This window comes from Aquarana catesbeiana, linkage group LG02, assembly GCF_042186555.1.
Source record: "Aquarana catesbeiana isolate 2022-GZ linkage group LG02, ASM4218655v1, whole genome shotgun sequence".
NCBI lineage: Eukaryota > Metazoa > Chordata > Amphibia > Anura > Ranidae > Aquarana > Aquarana catesbeiana.
The window spans coordinates 82867802-82889006 of record NC_133325.1 but is presented as its reverse complement, the minus strand read 5'-3'; positions in this window follow the sequence as shown (position 1 = coordinate 82889006).

The window sequence follows — 21205 nt, the reverse complement described above, 5'->3', positions numbered from 1 at the left end:
CAAATCCTACTTTAGTAGCCTCCAAAGAAAAAGTCCGTGGCTGTAAGGCAAAATATAACTGACAGGCACTGCGGAAGGCCAGGAACTTCGTGCGGTCCCCAGAGAACCTCTCAGGGATGGGAACCCTCGGTTCGGGTGGAAGCATAACCACAGAGGGAGGTACAGTGGCTTGTACTGGAGCTGCTGCTGGAGCAGGAGATGCGCCTCCTGGGCCACTGAGGTTCAGGACTTGACCTTCCAGTCTGGTATAACTGTCTTGCAAAGTCTTTACGGCTTGCGTGAGTGCTGCTAAGTGCGTACAGATCTCCTTGATAGGAGAGGCCTCTCCTGCGGGCTCAGACATGGCTGTTCGTAATGTTAGGTACCTGGTAGTTGAGCCCGACTGGTAGAAGAAGACCTCTCTTAAGCACTGGTTCAGAAGCCACTGGAGTGGGGACAGTGGTCTACTGAGCACAGTGGGTAGGAGTGCCTGATGCAGGGAGGCTGTATTGCAGATGCAGGTAAGCAGAAGCGGATCCGTTAGCAGGCAGGAGAAGGATATTGCAGCAGCAGAACCTGGAGCTGGAAGAGCAAGTGGTGAGCAGCGTCACAGGACACAAGCAAAGCAGAGTCAAACAGTCCGTATCGGCAGGAGATCAGGCAGGTATATGGCAGAAGGGATGATCACAGAATAGTCAGGCAGGCAGGTATTCGGCAACAGGTAACAGGATAACAGCAAGGTCAGGCAGGCCGGGTCGGGTAGGAGATAGTAGAATAGTCAGACGGAGCTGGGTCAATAATAATAGTAACAACAAGCAGGATACAGGAACTCAGGTGCAGAGCTGCAGACGAACAGCACCTAATGGGAGTAACTGACACCTATTTAAAGGGACTTTGGCGCCAAACAGCGCCAGCGCGAACGGGCGCGCGCACGCGCGAACGCGCGCCAGCGCCCCCCAGTGGGGAATTCGGCTGAATTGCTCTGGAAAAGCCTCTCATGCACCTGCGTGCACGTATGTTAGCCCGATGACCACCAACACGTCCCTGACAGTGTGTTTACACACACGCATTCCGTTCTCGTTCTGTAACATGCAATCGTGGGTGCCCGGCAGTCATCGCGCCCGCCAGGCACTCGCATCAGCTTCAGAGACATGCTTTGGGTGCGCGCGCCGCCAGAGGCATCTAAAAGAGCCGACGTACATCTACGACGGCTCGTGCAGGGGAGCCAGCCTGCTGCAGTATATCTTCGGCGGCTTGTCCGGAAGCAGTTAAAGGCCTTTCTTCTGGCCATCTCTTTCCACAAGTTTTTGGATTCCCTGCATGCTTAGCAGCTTCTCCTCTGCTGTTTACTTGCCATTTCTAAGGACTACATATCTCATATCTCTTACTGCCTGCAAGCTGTGATTTCTGTATTGACTCCGCCCCCTAAAACTCCTCCTCTCAGCACCTCTGTAGATCAGAAGGCAGGCTCTGTGAAATGTGTGACACAGCAGTGTCTATTCACAGGGCACAATAATTATGTGTCACAGAATTCAAGGAAATGAATGTGTGGGGGTCTTTAATAAATAAGTTTATAAGCATTAAAATAGTTCAGATTAATAGAAGTAGGCTAGAAATAATTTAAATACAATGTGGAAATGAATATATGATTTTACATTTTGAACATACTGTAGATTGGCGTTAAAGTTCTGCTTTAAATTCTTTTACTTCTTTTACTCTACACTAACTGCATATAAAAATACATTTTTAACAATACTACAGTAATTGGTGTATGTTCCTCTTTTAGACCTTCTTAAAGTTGAAGACATTGAAACATCCTGCTCCAAGTACTAATCATTATTGAAAAATGATTATTATGCGATCAGAGTAGCAACAGGGGACCACGTGTATCTTAAAGGATTTGGCCCATTTTGTTCTTTTTGTTCGTTCTGCTTTCCATTCTGTTAGCTCATTTGCATATGAAAAGTCCTCATTATTGTTATGCTGTTTCTATGATTACCATTAGTATATAACCCTACCCTTGTCACCCAGTATTCATACCCTTGAAAAAGTCACGTGTGGTGTGACGTAACGCGTAGGGAGGAGCCGGGTGACATCACTTGCGGTTATGGCCATAACCGCAAGTTCCTGTGTTTGGCACTTTTTTTCTGCTGATGCCGTTTTTGCCATTTTAAACTGTTATGTTATCATATATTTTTAAATAAAACGAACGATTTTTAACTACTACACTATGGAGGCTCTTCTCTTCTGCCCTATGGTTTTGGAGATAATGTTTTAAAGGAGCTGGTGGCGGAACTTGGATTCTATGGAGAAACGGGCTTGATACTGCAGTGATCATCTGTCCAGGATATACCCATGAAGGAGGAAAAGAACACATCCGTAGTATATGTCTGTTGATACACGACTAGATTCATTGGGGTCTATCTTGAAGGTGAGAGGCTAGCACACATAGGGTGTGGATTGGAGAAGGACATCTACAAGCTATCATTTTACCTACAATTGGACTCTTGCAATTTTCCAATTCCAATTCCCTCTCCCTTTTGTTTCACTTTTTTGCACATATTTTTATTTCCAAAGAGATTATTGCATATCACCTTTAGATACTTTGGATACATTTTGGATCTCTTATACTCGTATTGTTTTGTTGACTCTTATAATTTTTTTTTTATGCCATTGTATTGCACTGTTTTACACATTGGGAGGTTGAGAACATTATCAGCACTTTATTATTAGCACTTTATACCTAAGGATTGGTTTAGAGTTATTTAATGAACATTATTAGCACTTTACTATTAGCACTTTATACTTAAGGATTGCTTTAGAGTTATTTAGTGCTGCTTCACTACATTTTACACGTCTTAAAGGATACCCATCATCAGCAATATATAGGGGTATCTTTTGTAGGTACCCCTTAATTCGATAGTGATATTCTGGTTGTGTACAATATGCAGCAAGAATAATCAGTTTGCAGTTAAGTAAAACAAATGCAAATATTCTAACAATACTATTAAATACTTGGTCACCATGGGCCATTATCTGTATTGAGCCTGTATGTACAGACCATGGCATGCTCTGCTTTCTTCCTATAGCCCAAAATCTACTTGCTGGTAAAATGCATCGGACTGAGCCAGCTCTAGACTTAATTTCCTGGAAAAAAAATTATTTGTATTTATTATATATAACATTTTAGGTCATGTTCCTTTTACTGAACCCACTATAAACTTGTCATGCATATATCAATTAGGATTATAATTTGGAGCATCTAATTGGTCATTTTTTCTAATACACATAATACAAACCCTTTGAAAATTATATTAAGGAAGCCTGACCACTTCCTTTTTAGTTTGACCTCAGGGAAAGTGAATGATGGACACACTTTACTGTCTCTCCACAAAGCTTATGCTGTGTTTTCAGTTAATTGGTGGGTGGTGGCTTTTAGCGGAGGTGTGGGGAAAACTGAAGATGATGGCGAAAGCAGGTGTGGAGAGTGGGACTAATGGCAGAGGGGAGAGACTGGAAGTTGGTTGTGGGTCAGGGAATTTGAGCTGATGGTCTAAGCTGATGGAGGACTCCATTAAAATGAAACGTTCTCTTACTCATCCTGCAAAGTTCCATAAATATCTGTTGATCCTGCCAGTGAGGTCCACCTCATGGAGCAATGATGCTGCACAGCTTTTGAATTCAGAGCAGAGTTGCCATTCTCAAGCAGATTGTGCCTGCTTGCAGTGGCGGTGCGTCCATTAACTGCTTGCCGACCGCCGCACACAGATGTATATCGGCAGAATGGCACAGGCAGGCAAATAGGCGTACCTGTAAGTCCCTTTAAATCAGCCGCCTATCGGGCTCATGCCGCCGGCGGAGCGCGTGCGTGCCTGCTGCACACTGCGGGAGCATGCCTGCGGGTCCTGGGAACTCAATGTTTGCCGGCGGCCCGCAATTGCAGTGTGGAGAGGTAGAATGGGGAGATGCCTATGTAAACAAGGCATTTCCCCATTCTGCCTAGTGACATGATAGGGATCTACTGCTTCCAGTGATAATCATGTCAGTGGAAGCCCACCCCCTCCCCCCCACAGTTAGAACACCTCCCTAGGACACACTTAACCCCTTGATCGCCCCCTAGTGTTAAACCCCTTCCCTGCCATTGTCATTTACACAGGACGCACTGTGTGGTTCCCGGAGTGTACGGGCGCTCGCAAGCCGGCCGGCTACTTGTGATTCTTTTATCTATGCTTGTAAGTGTGATTCTTTTGTTAACTATTAAATTATTCATACGATAATACAGCATGAGAAGTCCCTTTTCTTTTATGTTTTGGTGATAAGTTACCTGAGGATCCCTTCCATTTAATTGAGCGGTGTGCCGATCCTGGATCAGTGTTCTCTGGGTATATATATCCCAAGGAAAGGCCCTGGCTGGGTTTATAGCCGCAAGCTTGTTCTTGCTTGCCTCTGGTAAGCGTGCATTTTTTCTGGTGATTCACACTCAATGGTAATGGAAGACTGCACTTTTTTATTCTGAATCCAGCTATTTGCTGACTGTTTGAATTTTTATGCCAAGTTTGCCTTCACTGCATATCACTTTATTTGGTCTTTTTTTCTTTTTGCTTTCTGTGTACATTATATCCATAATTTTATTCACTTTTCACCATATTGTTATTGATGTGATGATTTTTTCATATATTATGTTCATCATTTAGCGCAGCTGTTGTTTATTATCATTTACACAGTCATCAATGCATTTTTATAGCACTGATCGCTGTATAAATGACAATGGTCCTAAACTGGTGTCAAAAGTGTTCCGATGTGTCCGCCATAATGTCGCAGTCATGATAAAAATCACAGATCACCGTCATTACTAATAAAAAAAAATAATAATAAAAATGCTATAAATCTATCCCCTATTTTGTAGACGCTATAACTTTTGCGCAAACCAATCAATATATGCTTATTGCGATTTTTTTTTTTTTTTTTTACCAAAAATATGTAGAAGAATACATATTGGCCTAAGCTGAGAAAAAAATGTGTTTTTTTATATAATTTGGGGGATATTTATTATAGCAAAACTTTTAAAATATTGCTTTTTTTCAAAATTGTCGCTCTTTTTCTGTTTATAGCGCAAAAAATAAAATCCACAGAGGTGATCAAATACCACCAAAAGAAAGCTATATTTGTGGGAAAAAAAGGACATCAATTTTGTTTGGGTGCAATGTCGCACAACCGCGCAATTGTCAATTAAAGCGATGCAGTGCCGACTGAAGTGGTTAAGGGTGTATGGGCGCTGCCCCCTCTCTCCAGCCACCCCCCTCTATGAATAATAGAATCTATCCATGGCCGCCGCTGCCATCCCCTATTCAGGCGTCCGGCCCCTTTTCGGATGCCGGGCGCCTGAATTCCAGCGGCGGGGGTGTTTTTTTGAAGCACCTGATTAGAGCCATAGGCTCTAATAGGCTTCAAAAAAGGTGAAGGGAGAGCGCATCATTGCGCTTGCAGTTCACCCAGGTGTGTCAGAAAAGTAAATGAATATTTGCTTTTCTAACACTGAACCGCCTCTCCGCCAATCAGGAAGCGCATATGTGTTACCTGTCACCTTATTGGCTGAAACGACAGGTGCTGTGATTGGACGCCTATCAGGGGGAGAGGAGGGGAGGAGACGCATGAAGGACACAGCTCGACGCTGTCACCTGCTGCCCCACTGAGATAGGGTAAGTGCCTGGCAGATGGCGAGCGTGGCGGGGGGGCCACAGTGGCAAATTTTGAGGGGCACAGTGGCAGCATTTGATGGGACACAGTGGCGGTATTTGATGGGCACAGTGACAGCAATTGATGGGACACAGTGGCGGTATTTGATGGGCACAGTGACAGCAATTGATGGGCACAGTGGCAGCATTTGATGGGACACAGTGGCGGTATTTGATGGGCACAGTGACAGCAATTGATGGGCACAGTGGCTGCAATTGATGGGCACAGTGGCAGTATTTGATGGGCACAGTGGCAGCATTTGATGGGCACAGTGGCAGCATTTGATGACACAATGGCTGCATTTGATGGCACAGGGGCTGCAATTGATGGGCACAGTGGCAGTATTTGATGGGCACAGTGGCAGCATTTGATGGGCACAGTGGCAGCATTTGATGGCACAATGGCTGCATTTGATGGCACAGCAGCTGCAATTGATGGGCACAGTGGCTGCGTTTGATGGCACAGTGGCTGCGTTTGATAGGCACAGTGGCTGCCTTTGATGGCACAGTGGTTGCATTTGATGGGCACAGTGGCTGCGTTTGATGGCACAGTGGCTGCGATTGATGGGCAAAGTGGCTGTGTTTGAATGCACAGTGGTTGCATTTGATGGGCACAGTGGTTGCATTTGATGGGCACAGTGGCAGCATTTGATGGGGCACAGTGGCAGTATTTGATGGGAACAGTGGCAGCATTTGATGGGCACAGTGGCAGCATTTGATGGGGCACAGTGGTGGTATTTGATGGGCACAGTGGCTGCATTTGATGGCACAGTGGCTGCGTTTGATGGCACAACAGCTGCGTTTGATGGGCACAGTGGCTGCGTTTGATGGCACAACGGCTGCGTTTGATGGGCACAGTGGCTGCGATTGATGGGCACAGTGGCTGCGATTGATGGCACATCGGCTGCGTTTGTCGGGCACAGTGGCTGCATTTGATGGGCACAGTGGCTGCATTTAATGGGGTTTTTTCAGAATTTTTCAGTTTGTTTGCGCCCCCCCCCAAAAAAAATTTGGAGCACCAGCTGCCACTGCCTGCTTGTACTACAGAGGGATGGAAAAATGTTTGAAGGGGAATGGTTATTAGCATTGCCACTGCTGATATACCAGCTGTCATCTTGTCAAGCAGCACTTGGCCCCACCTAGTTCTGCCCACTGCTTTCTGGAGGAACTGCACGGCCTATGCTGAATCCCTCCCGCTGTGAGCTGCAGTGTCTGAGAGGGGACACACGTTAAGGATTAGACTCAGGGGGAGTAAAGAAATTTTTGTTTACTTTTTGAGGCATGTGCTTCCCATAATTACTGGATTTGATACTTGTTTGAACTGACTTACAGAAACCATTACTTCTGATTAACAAGTATAAATGTAAACACCCAAGATATAACAATTACATGATAAGAATTGAAACTGACATGCAGAGAAAGTTTTACATTACAGTCAGTCAGTATGAAAAACAAGAGACAGAAGCTCTGAGCCTAGGACTAGCTCTGGGAGTTAGGGATGCTTGGCAACTTTTGCAGTAGCGCAGCCTATAATATATGCAGATTTCTTTAAACATTAATGACATAATGACAAGATTGCTAGTCTGCTTTAAGGCAGCAGATGGCAGTATGACTGAAGTTTATTATACACATGTGATATAAGTGATAGAACATGATATAATACAGGATGAACACAGTTTTTGATGCATGCAATATGAAAGGTGTATATCACCAATAACAGAAATACAAGTAATACGTTTATTAATCATATACTCTTTGCAGCAGAATGTTTTACTGTATCAGAAAAAGCGGAACTAGTCTCCTTTTTAAAAACTGTGCTAAAAAAAAAAACCCTAAAAACTGTGCTAAATCTATATTTAACCACTTGCTGACCGCCCTATAGCAGATTTACTATTACTGTTTACTGTTCTGTGCTTAATCGCATATATATATATATATATACATATATATATATATATATATATATATATATATATATATATATACATATACATATTATATATATATATATATATATATATATATATATATATATATATATATATATATATATATACATATATATATATATATATATATATATATATATATATATATATATATATATATATATACATATATATATATTTATATATATATATACGTGGTTCTGCACTGCTGCATAGGGGATGCACGTGTCGCCGGCGCACCACTTCTGCTGTGATTCAGCAGGTGCCGGCTATTAGATGTCCGCCGCCGCACGCCGATCGGCGAGGAGAAACACAGCACGGAGCTCTGCTTATTATTATTATTATTATTAATATTCACGATTTATACAGCGCCAACAGTTTACACTGCGCTTTAGGCTTCATGTACATGGACGTTGTTCAACCTCTCCTGAAAGATTTAACTTGACAGCTAGAAACCGGCGTCTAAAAACGGCCATTTAGCCGCGTTTACATGCCGCGTTTAGTCGCGTTTAGCCGCGTTTGCGTCTAAAAGCATTTGAAAAAATTTTTTTTTCAAAATAGCCAAAATGAAAAACGCCTGTAAACGAAATGCGGCTAAACGCAAGTTGTCGCGTTTTGCCGCGTTCGGTGTTTGAAATGCCTCTAAACACAGCTTCTGAACGCATTTTTTTGGGTTCCAAAAAAAGCCTCTAAACACAACTGCCTAGAAACGACTATAAACGAACCTGTGTATATGTACCCGTGGTGACTTTTCATTGCTCCCTCTGTCCGTCCAGCCTATGCCGTTGCAGCCTAGCCATTACAGGTTTTGAACTGTTTGGAATGATTTTTATGTTGCTTGTTCTTTTCTCTGTTGCTAGATCATTGTATACTAATTGTATGATTCTATCTATTTTTGTTAGCCACAATGCTCTTTGCTCCTGAAGAAGCGTGAAGGCACGCGCAACATGTTGAGCACATCTCCGATTTGAAACAATGCATTGTTGATCTGCTGTCCAACCATACTCTCGGACTCTTGTCTACCTTGGATGGATATCCATATGTCCGAGTTCCTACCTATATAGATGGTTTTGTACAGCATTAACTTCATTAAGTATTTATGCATTTAGACAATTTTTAATATACCAGTGTTTTTCAATAAACTATTTTTGTAATTTACCTGGTGTCACGGTGCCTAAAAAGTCCAAAGTCCCTTCCTTCTTTGTTTGTACTGATAAGATGACATAGAGGAGGGTTCAGCAGCAGTTGAAAAAAAATGCCCAACTGCTCCTAAACATCCGTTTACCAGCAGCAGTGTACATGAGGCCTAACAATGTAGAGGGGGGACATGTTTATGTAAACAAGACAGAGCTCTGTCCTTTCAGCAGGGATGTGGTGGATTTTGTTTCCCTGCAAAGCACTTCCCTTAGTAAAAGCAGCACACATAGTGAACAGAAACACTGGTTAGGCACACATTTAACCCTTTGATCGCCCTAGATGTCTAACCCCTTCCCAGCCAGTGCCATTAGTACAGTGACAGTGCATATTTTAAGCACTAATCACTGTATTATTGTCACTCTTCCCCAAAAAGTGTCAGTTCGTGTCTGAATATCAGCCACAATATCGCAGTCCCGCTATAAGTTGCTGATCCCCGCCATTACCAGTATAAACAAAATAAAATAAAAATCCCAGTTATATATACCATAGTTTGTAGGCGCATTAACTTTTGCACAAATCAATCAATATACGCTTATTGGGATTTTTTTAACCAAAAAATATGTAGCAGAATACATATTGGCCTAAATTTATGAAGACATGATTTTTTCTTTTTTAGTGAATATATTTTATAGCAGAACGTCAAAAATATTGTTTTTGGGTTTTTTTTCAAAATTGTCTGTCTTTTTTGTTTATAGCGCAAAAAAAAAAAAAAAAAAACTGTGGTGACACTAACAAAAACCACCAAATGAAGGCTCTATTTGTGTGTAAAAGAATGACATAGGTTTCATTTATGGACAGCGTTGCATGACCGCGCAATTTTTAGTTAAAGTAGCGCAGTGCCATATAGCAAACATTGCCATGAAGCGGGGTAAAGATTCCAAAGAGTAAGTGGTTAAGAAGAGACATGCAATGTCTCCTCTACAATAAAATAAACCTACCTGCTTGCTCGCGGTCTTCTTAAGAATATACATTGAGCTGCGCAAGTGCAGCACAGTTTACATTTCGGCACATCGCCTGTGTGCCTGGATGACTAAACTCATGCGGAGGAGCGATATCCTCCGCTATCAACCAATGAAGATAGCTGCAGCCCAGCACCTGGAAGAAACAGGTTAGAAGATGCCATGGCTGGTGAGGGATATCGGAACTTTAGTTCTGCTTTAAACTAATACAGTGTGTTGGTCAACCATTTCCCGGCCGCCTGCCGTACATATACTGCGGCAAGGCAGCTCTATTGCGCAAAATCGCATACCTGTACATGATTTTGTCAATAGCCACTGTGGGACACGCATGAGTCGCCAGAGCCGTGATCGCGCACTGATTGGCCACAGGGGGAGCCAATCAACAGGCCCGGCAGACGCGATGTCCGCCAGCCACCCGCGATCGCTCCCCACAGAGACAGAACGGCGCTCTGCCGATGTAAACAAGCAGGCCGCCATGCTGTCTGGCATGGACACTGGGATTTGGTGTTTCTGCTAATCAGTAAGAAAGCACAATCAGGGAGTACACTTAACCCTTAGATCGCCCCTGATGTTAACCCCTGCCAGTGTCATTTATACAGTGTGAGTGCATATTTTTAGCTCTGATCACTGTAAAAGTGTCAGCTAGGTGTCCGATCTGTCTGCCAAAATGTGGCAATCCCACTAAAAATCACTGATCACTGCCATTACAAGTAAAATAAATAAATAAATAAATAAAAATGTCATACATATATCCCCTATTTAATTGATAAAGACATTTAAATTGTTTACATTTTTTTTATTGGATGCTTTTTATAGCAGAAAGTAAAAAATATTGTTTCTTTTTTTTTTCAAAATTGTCGTTCTTTTTTGTTTATAGCGCAAAAAATAAAAACCGCAGAGGTAATCAAAAACAACCAAAGGAAGGCTCTATTTTTGGAAGGGAAAAAAGTACATCAACTTTATTTGGGTAAATTGCGTCAACGCGTTTCGCCCTCACGCAGGGCGTCATCAAGGACCAAAAATTGGCCTGGTCATTAAGGAGGTAAAACCTTCCGGGGCTGAAGTGGTTAAAGTGTATAAAAACCTTGCAATGATGGAAAAAAACAAAAAATTCCTTAGCCTGAACAATTTGAAGTCAGCCCATTTTTTTTTTCCCATACTTCCACTTGTTTAAACCTGGTGATCCTGACAGTTTTAAGCACCTTGTGTCATTTCCTGGAGAGGGCTGACAACTCTGCTAAAATGCTGCTAAAATTCCTGCAGCGTTGTCACTTACTCCTCCTAGTGTGAGTACATCAGCACACAGGCAATGTCAGCCTATAGGGAGCGCCGACAGCGCTGGGTTTAGTCTGGGGGTAGGAAGAAGAAGTGACCCCCAGACACCGCTGCACTGGGTCACGTGACTGCTAAAAAACCAAGGAGTTTAGAAGAAAAAATCAGCAGCATTGCTTGTATGTCAGAGTATTGCTCACTGACATCAATTTTGTATGGTAGCATTAACATATATTTTAATGCAATAGATGTGAAATGGCAGCTTTCAAAACACATTAGGCTCCTTTGTTATCCATGGAAGAGAACTAAATCCGACAACTATAAAATTACACATACAATAACAAGGGAATACCCGTGTTTTTTTTCCTAGATGCAGAAATGACAGTACAGTAAGCTATTATAAAATTTAGGATATGTAGATAGTGATCTGGAGAGATGCTCAGGAATGGACACATAGGTTGGAGATGAGGGAGGAATGCTGAAATCATGGTCCTCTTGGGCTGGAGACTTTTAATCTTTTATTACATAAATCTGACTATACACTATACAATCTGATTGTTTCATTTCCTTTGGATCTGCCAACAACTATGTAATTTAGGACTATGTTCGGGTGAAAGAAAATTGATTGAATTGCATAGGTATGTCCTAATATTATATCATTTTAGTAAATGTAAATCAGTATGTACAGGGGTTATACAGTCAGATTGTAGTGTGTATGGTCCTCCTTAAAGAGAAGGTCTAGTGCTAGTTTTATAGACTAAAAAAAAAAAAAAATTATTAAACACTTGACCTCCCCTTTCATGACCAGGCCATTTTTTGCTATATGGCGTTGCATTACAATTGCGCGGTCATGCAACGCTGTACACAAACATCATTTGTATCATTTTTTTTTCCCACAAATGGAGCTTTCTTTTTGTGGTATTCTATCACCTCTGGGTTTTGTTTATTTTTTGCGCTATAAACAAAAAAGTTTGAAAAAAAAACTATATTTTTTACTTTCTGCTATAAAACATATCCAATAAAAACAAGTAAAAAAAAAAATCTAATTTCTTTATAATATTTGGCCAATATGTACTCTGCTACATATTTTTCGTTAAAAAAAAATCCCAAGCCCAAGCGTATATTGATTGGTTTGCGCAAAAGTTAAAGCGTCTAGAAAATTAAGAGATATATATTGGAATTTTATATTTATTTATGTATTTTTATACTAGTAATGGCAGTGATCAGCAGTCAGGTGCGGTCTCCAGCCTGGGAACCAATAGACTACTACAAGCCATAGAATGTAGAAGACAGAGTCTATCTGCTCCACTTCCTGTCCTCTGCCATGCTGCCTTGTAACTAGGGATGAGCGGAACACCCCCCGGTTCGGTTCGCAGCACAAAATTCGTTCGAACACGCGAACACCCTTAAAGTCTGTGGGACACGAACATGAATCATCAAAAGTGCTAATTTTAAAGGCTTATATGCATGGTATTGTCATAAAAAGTGTTTGGGGACCTGGGTCCTGCCTCAGGGGACATGTATCAATGCAAAAAAAAGTTTTAAAAAACGGACGTTTTTTTCGGGAGCAGTTTTTTTAATAATGCTTAAAGTGAAACAATAAAAGTGAAATATTCCTTTAAATTTGGGGTTCAGGGTTCCCCTTAACCACTTCAGCCCCGGAAGGTTTTACCCCCTTCCTGACCAGAGCACTTTTTACAATTCGGCACTGCGTCGCTTTAACTGCTAATTGCGCGGTCGTGCAATGCTGTACCCAAACGAAATTTGCGTCCTTTTCTTCCCACAAATAGAGCTTTCTTTTGATGGTATTTGATCACCTCTGCCGTTTTTATTTTTTGCGCTATACACGGAAAAAGACCGAAAATTTTGAAAAAAAATGATATTTTCTACTTTTTGTTCTAAAAAAAATCCAATAAACTCAATTTTAGTCATACATTTAGGCCAAAATGTATTCAGCCACATGTCTTTGGTAAAACAAACAAACTAGGGTACATTTTCTGGAATTTACACAGCCTTTAATTTATGACTGCCTATGTCGTTTCTTGAGGTGCTAAAATGGCAGGGCAGTACAAAACCCCCACAAATGACCCCATTTTGGAAAGTAGACACCCCAAGGAAATTGCTGAGAGGCATATTGAGCCCATTGAATATTCATTTTTTTTGTCCCAAGTGATTGAATAATGACAAAAAAAAAAAAAAAAAATTACAAAAAGTTGTCACTAAATGATATATTGCTCACACAGGCCATGGGCATATGTGGAATTGCACCCCAAAATACATTTAGCTACTTCTCCTGAGTACGGGGATACCACATGTGTGTACGCCTAGCCGCGTACGGGGCCCCGAAAACCAATCACCGCCTTCAGGATTTCTAAGGGTGTAAATTTTTGATTTCACTCTTCACTGCCTATCACAGTTTCGGAGGCCATGGAATGCCCAGGTGGCACAAACCCCCCCCAAATGACCCCATTTTAGAAAGTAGACACCCCAAGCTATTTGCTGAGTGGCATGGTGAGTATTTTGCAGCTCTCATTTGTTTTTGAAAATAAAGAAAGACGAGAAAAAACATTTTTTTTTTTTCTTTTTTCAATTTTCAAAACTTTGTGACAAAAAGTGAGGTCTGCAAAATACTCACTATACCTCTCAGCAAATAGCTTGGGGTGTCTACTTTCCAAAATGGGGTCATTTGGGGGGGGGTTTTGCCACCTGGGCATTCCATGGCCTCCGAAACTGTGATAGGCAGTGAAGAGTGAAATCAAAAATTTACGGCCTTAGAAAGCCTGAAGGCAGTGCTTGGTTTTTGGGGTCCCGTACGCGGCTAGGCTCCCAAAAAGTCCCACACATGTGGTATCCCCATACTCAGGAGAAGCAACAGAATGCATTTTGGGGTGTAATTTCACATATTCCCATGGCATGTTTGAGCAATATATCATTTAGTGACAACTTTGCGCAAAAAAAAATAAAAAAAATAAAAAATTGTCTCTTTCCCGCAACTTGTGTCACAATATAAAATATTCCATGGACTCGACATGCCTCTCAGCAAATAGCTTGGGGTGTCTACTTTCCAAAATGGGGTCATTTGGGGGGGTTTTGAACTGTCCTGGCATTTTATGCACAACATTTAGAAGCTTATGTCACACATCACCCACTTTTTCTAGCCACTTGAAGACAAAGCCCTTTCTGACACTTTTTGATTACATAAAAAAATAATTTTTTTTGCAAGAAAATTACTTTGAACCCCCAAACATTATATATTTTTTTAAAGCAAATACCCTACAGATTAAAATGGTGGGTGTTTCATTTTTTTTTTTTCACACAGTATTTGCGCAGCGATTTTTCAAACGCATTTTTTGGGGAAAAAACACACTTTTTTCAATTTTAATGCACTAAAACACACTATATTGCCCAAATGTTTGATGAAATAAAAAAGATGATCTTAGGCCGAGTACATGGATACCAAACATGACATGCTTTAAAATTGCGCACAAACGTGCAGTGGCGACAAACTAAATACATTTTTAAAAGCCTTTAAAAGCCTTTACAGGTTACCACTTTAGATTTACAGAGGAGGTCTACTGCTAAAATTACTGCCCTCGATCTGACGTTTGCGGTGATACCTCACATGCATGGTGCAATTGCTGTTTACATTTGACGCCAGACCGACGCTTGCGTTCGCCTTAGCGCGAGAGCAGGGGGGACAGGGGTGCTTTTTTTTTTTTTTTTTTTTTTCTTTATTATTATTATTTTTTTTATCTTATTTTAAAACTGTTCCTTTCATTTTTTTTTTTTTAAATCATTTTTATTGTTATCTCAGGGAATGTAAATATCCCCTATCATAGCAATAGGTAGTGACAGGTACTCTTTTTTGAAAAAATTGGGGTCTATTAGACCCTAGATTTCTCCTCTGCCCTCAAAGCATCTGACCACACCAAGATCGGTGTGATAAAATGCTTTCCCAATTTCCCAATGGCGCTGTTTACATCCGGCGAAATCTAAGTCATAAAATGCTCGTAGCTTCCGGTTTCTTAGGCCATAGAGATGTTTGGAGCCACTCTGGTCTCTGATCAGCTCTATGGTCAGCTGGCTGAATCACCGGCTGCATTCTCAGGTTCCCTGTTGAGACAGGAGAGCCAGAGAAAAACACGGAAGACGTTGGGGGGGGGGGCATTCCCTCCCACTGCTTGTAAAAGCAGTCTAGAGGCTAATTAGCCGCTAGGATTGCTTTTACATGAAAGCCGACCGCTGGCTGAAAAGAATGATACCAAGATGATACCTAAACCTGCAGGCATCATTCTGGTATAACCACTCAAAGTCGTGAATGGCGTACCTGAAGACAAAAAAATGGTTAACAATAAAGCACAGTAAACGGTAAAGTATAAAAAATTGCATACCTGAAAAGCAAACATGATAAAACATAATAACAATAAAACATTGCAGAATAGAATACAGTAAAAAAGAGCAGAACAATAGAGAGAGAATAGAGAGAGAGAGAACAATAAAACGACAACTATTATTTTTTATTTTATATTTTTGCTTGTGTTTTTTTTTTTTACACTTTTTTTTGTAACTAACTTTTATAACTGTAACCGGTTCCAGGTTCGGGTCTCTCAAAATGCGATGGAATCTTGGGAGACCCTGTGAAAGTGTACCTAGTCTGTGCAATGCTGTACCCTACGCTAATACTCAACTAGTGAATGGTAGCGTTCAAAACATTCACCAATGCAAAGACCAGGATTGTCAGGACAGGAGGGACAATAATAGCGGGTGTCACGCCTATATCCGCGCTTGCTGCAGACATGACATCTTTTTTGGGGGGTTTGTTGGGTAGGGGTACTCGGGAGGACATAAAAATGCCTCTCATGCAGCCGACTGCATTTGGTTGGGGATGTGAATGGGGGAAGTACGGGCGCTGCAGAAGTGGTGGGTTCCCAATTAGGATTGGCGAATGCAGCAGGAAGGGCATTATGGGCACGACGGGCCTGTGTTTGTCTTCTTGGTGGCAGCGGGACACTACTTGTGCTTGCCACCTCACCAGCTTGAACTGCACTTATGGGACTCGCCACGTCACCAAGTGTTACTGCAGTGCGGGTTTGACTACGACCGGGGTGTACTAGGCCGCTGGTGCTTGCCAGTTCACCAAAACGCTACCAAAAAAACTGTTAGCGATCGCAGGGATCAGGCCTGACTCTGCGAACGCTGCAGTTATTTGTTTAGTGTTTTGTAAGTGACAGGGATCGATCGATACTGCACTTGGGTGGGCTGGGCTGGGCCGGGCAGAGGGGAAAAACGCAGGTGCTAGCGGGTATCTGGGCTGATCCCGCTAACACTGCGTTTTTGGGAACCCTAAACTGCTGGGGACGCCAGTATAGATCTGATCGGATCAGATATTGATCCGTTCAGATACTATACCACTAAGGGAGGTGTACGGTGCGTGCGTGGGTGTTAGCAGTACTGGCGCTAACCTGACGCTGCCTGGGGCTGGTGCTTGCCAGTTCACCAAAACGCTACCAAAAAAACTGTTAGCGATCGCAGGGATCAGGCCTGACTCTGCGAACGCTGCAGTTATGCGTTTAGTGTTTTGTAAGTGACAGGGATCGATCGATACTGCACTTGGGTGGGCTGGGCTGGGCCGGGCAGAGGGGAAAAATGCAGGTGCTAGCGGGTATCTGGGCTGATCCCGCTAACACTGCGTTTTTGGGAACCCTAAACTGCTGGGGACGCCAGTATAGATCTGATCGGATCAGATATTGATCCGTTCAGATACTATAACACTAAGGGAGGTGTACGGTGTGTGCGTGGGCGTTAGCAGTACTGGCGCTAAGCTGACGCTGCCTGGGGCTGGTGCTTGCCAGTTCACCAAAACGCTACCAAGAAAACTGTTAGCGATCGCAGGGATCAGGCCTGACTCTGCGAACGCTGCAGTTATTTGTTTAGTGTTTTGTAAGTGACAGGGATCGATCCATACTGCACTTGGGTGGGCTGGGCTGGGCCGGGCGGAGGGGAAAAACGCAGGTGCTAGCAGGTATCTGGGCTGATCCCGCTAACACTGCGTTTTTGGGAACCCTAAACTGCTGGGGACGCTAGTATAGATCTGATCGGATCAGATATTGATACGTACAGATACTATACCACTAAGGGAGGCGTATGCTGCGTGCGTGGGTGTTAGCGGTACTGGCGCTAATCTGACACTGCCTGGGGCGACGCATATCACCGCCGGGCGATCAGGGGGCTAAACCTTTATTCGGTAATAAACGGCGGGTGCCCTGACACTATAAAAAATAAACGAACTAACCAGCGTCACCCGTAACACTTATACGGTGATCAGTGGTGAAAGGGTTAACTAGGGGGCAATCAAGGGGTTAAAACATTTATTAGATAGTATATGGGGGTCCCTGACGCTATAAAACGCTGACGGCGAACCTAAATATTTACGTCCCTAACTAGCGTCACCAGCGACACTAATACAGCGATCAGAAAAATGATCGCTTAGTGACACTGATGACAGGGGGTGATCAAGGGGTTAAAACTTTATTAGGGGGGGTTAGGGGGGTACCCTAGACCTAAAGGGGGCTACCACTCACTGCCCTAACACTGTAACTGTCACAAACTGACACCAATCAGTAATCAGAAAAAAAAAAAAAAAATACTGCTTGGTGTCAGTTTGTGACGGGGGGGTGGTTGGGGGGGGATCGGGGGGCGATCGGGGGGGGGATCGGGGGTGTTTAGTGTGCCTGGCATGTTCTACTGTGTTGTGTGTAGTGTTGTGCACTTACATGTCTTCTCTCCTCGGCGCTGGAACGGAAACTGCCGAGCCGAGGAGAGATGACATCACATCCTCTGCCTGTGTGAAACTACACACAGGCAGGGGAGGATTCCGATTGGCTGGGAGCGATCGCGAGGGGGGGGCCACGATCGGATGGTCTCCCCCTCGCCTCCCAACGCTCCCAGTCACAAGCCGACCGCCGCTGGCACCGGGGGGGGTCCGATCGGACCCCCCGCCCGCGGGAGGCAGATCACGTACAGGTACGTGATTCTGCCTGCCCGTGCCATTCTGCTGACGTATATCTACGTTAGGCGGTCGGCAAGTGGTTAATATTCATACCAGACCCAAAGGGCCTGGTAATGTACTGTGGGGGAATCCCATGCCATTTTTTTCAATGACTTTTGTGTGTATTGCCGGGATCGACAATTCATTATAGCCACGAGTGCTTTTAAATGACTTTTTTCCTTTAGAAATGTCATTTTGCTCTCGGACTGTTCTAAACACGGGAAACACGCGCCACTTTACAGGCATACTATAGACACCCCCCAGGTATGAAATTTAAAGGGATATAAAATCACTGCTCCCGAAAAAATGTCCATTTTTACAACTTTTTTTTGCATTGATACATGTCCCCTGAGGCAGGACCCGGGTCCCCAAACACTTTTTATGACAATACCATGCATATAAGCCTTTAAAATTAGCACTTTTGATATCTCCCATAGCCTTTTAAAGGGTGTTCCACGGCTTTCAAAATTTTTACGTGAACACCCCAAATTTTTCGGCGAACAGGCGAACACTCGTAAGTTCGACTCGAACATCGGCTCATCCCTACTTGTAACCCCACCTTTTTTTTTTTTCCTCCTACTTTCTCCAGTGTCCACCACTGACTATATTTGTTTGGATTTGTTTATCTGATTGATTTATTGTGTGTGTGTTATATTGTATTCTATTATATACAGTCATTTGTTTCTTCTTGATGGCGTGGATTTTGATAAAGCAGTATTAGTGAAACGAGTTGTATCTGTAAGCTTGTTTTGCATCATGTTTGGATGGAAGCAAACAATATGTTGTGGATTGTAATATCCTTCTACATTATCCAAAAATATATCATATATGGCTCCACATATGTTGGTTTTAAATATTTTTATGTTTTTATTGATTGTTGTAATAAAGCTGTAATTGATCTTTTTATGAATTGTTTTTTTTCTTTTATGGCACACATAAAGTTCCATTCATTCTCTTTTTCTCCCCTTGGCGGGCAGGAGAGTGAATAATTTGTTTCTATAAATCTTGTATAGGGATGGTGCCTGTTTGATGGTACACTATATTACCAAAAGTATTGGTACGCCTGCCTTTGCATGAACTTTAATGGCATCCCAGTCTTAGTCCATAGGGTTCAATATTGAGTTGGCCCACCCTTTGCAGCTATAACAGCTTCAACTCTTCTGGGAAGGCTGTCCACAAGGTTTAGGAGTGTGTCTATAGGAATATTTGACCATTATTCTTCCAGAAGCGCATGTGAGGTCAGGCACTGATGTTGGACAAGAAGGCCTGGCTCTAATTCTCTGCTCTAATTTATCCCAAGGGTGTTCTATCGGGTTGAGGTCAAGTTCCTCCACCCCAAACTCGCTCATCCATGTCTTTATGGACCTTGTTAGTGCACTGATACACAGTCATGTTGGAACAGGAAGGGGCTATCCCCAAACTCTTCCCACAAAGTTGAGAGCATGAAACTGTCCAAAATGTCTTAGTATGCTGACGCCTTAAGATTTCCCTTCACTGGAACTAAGGGGCCAAGCCCAACCCCTGAAAAACAACTCCGCCCCATAATCCCCCCTCCACCAAATTATTTGGACAAGTGTACAAAGCAAGGTCCATAAAGACATGGATGAGCAAGTTTGGGGTGGAGGAACTTGACTGGCCTGCACAGAGTCCTGACCTCAACTCGATAGAACATCTTTGGGATGAATTAGAACAGAGACTGTGAGCGAAGCCTTTTCGTCCACATCAGTGCCTCACCTCACAAATACGTTTCTAGAAGAATGGTCAAACATTCCCAAAAACACACTCCTAAACCTTGTGGACAACCTTCCCAGAAGAGTTGAAGCTGTTATAGCTGCAAAGGGTGGGCCAACTCAATATTGAACCCTACAGACTAAGACTGGGATGCCATTAAATTTCATGTGCATGTAAAGGCCCAATACCTTTGGTAATACAGTGTATATTTCACTTCATCCACATTGGTCATTTAAACCCACCTTTCACTCTCCAGCCTGCAATGGCCACCACACAACCTGTTACACTGGTGGTCAGGGACCAGTGGACTTTAGGGGAGAAGAATTTCACGTATGAGGCTTGCAGCCATTGTTCCAGCCTAGGACTCTTGTCAGGACAGGGGAGCCCTGTGTGCCAGAAAGCATAAAGCAATGCTTTTCTTCTTGCTCCAAGGCCCAGCTCATTTGCAGCTTCTGATTTTAACATGACCCTGTCACCACAAAATTTATGAAAGAAGCCTGAGTTGTAAAAGAATAACATGTATATTCAGGGCTTTTTTTCTCAGACAATAGGTGCAGGAACTCCCCCTTTCTGAGTCACCCCTTTTTTCAACTCCCTACCCACCTCCGAGCACCATTCCTTGCTTCCACCCCCTACCCACCTTCCAGTACTGCCCTTTTAAAGAATACAGAACCACATATAATTTTGTGGTGCTAAGTAATTTGTAAGGAATTTGGTAATGATAACAAGAAAAGCAGTAAAATAGATCCCCTGGAGCCAGTAACAATAAGGACCCCTGCTGGAAACAATAGATCCCACTTACAACAATGGACCACCCGCAACAAGATTTCCCCCCTGGCAACAATAGACTCCCGGAAGCAACAACAGATCTCTCCGCAGCCACCATCAATAGACTCTCTGTCAGCCAACAATAATAGACCCCTCCCTCAACAATTGATTCCACCCAGCAACAACTGACCCCAACAGCAGTATAAGACCCACCCCCAGCAATATAAGATCCACCCCCAGCAACAGTAGGTCCCCAACCAGCAACAATAGATCCCCCCTGCAAAATAGTTCCCCAATCAATAGACCCTACAGCACACTTCAGCACCCCTTGCCATTACATACAGTCATTGCTGGAGGTGCCGGAACTGCCCCCCCCCCCCGTCACTGCGTGTTACCGCTGAAAAAAAGCCCTGCGTATATTTATTATCTTTCTTGTGACCTCTTTGAAAGTCACTGCCTTACTACTCTGCAGCTACCACAGCTGGGGAACAGAAAATCAGTGATGTTTGAAGATACAGGCCGGAGATAATTATAATAAGATAATAATACATGCTTTTCTGGTTGTGT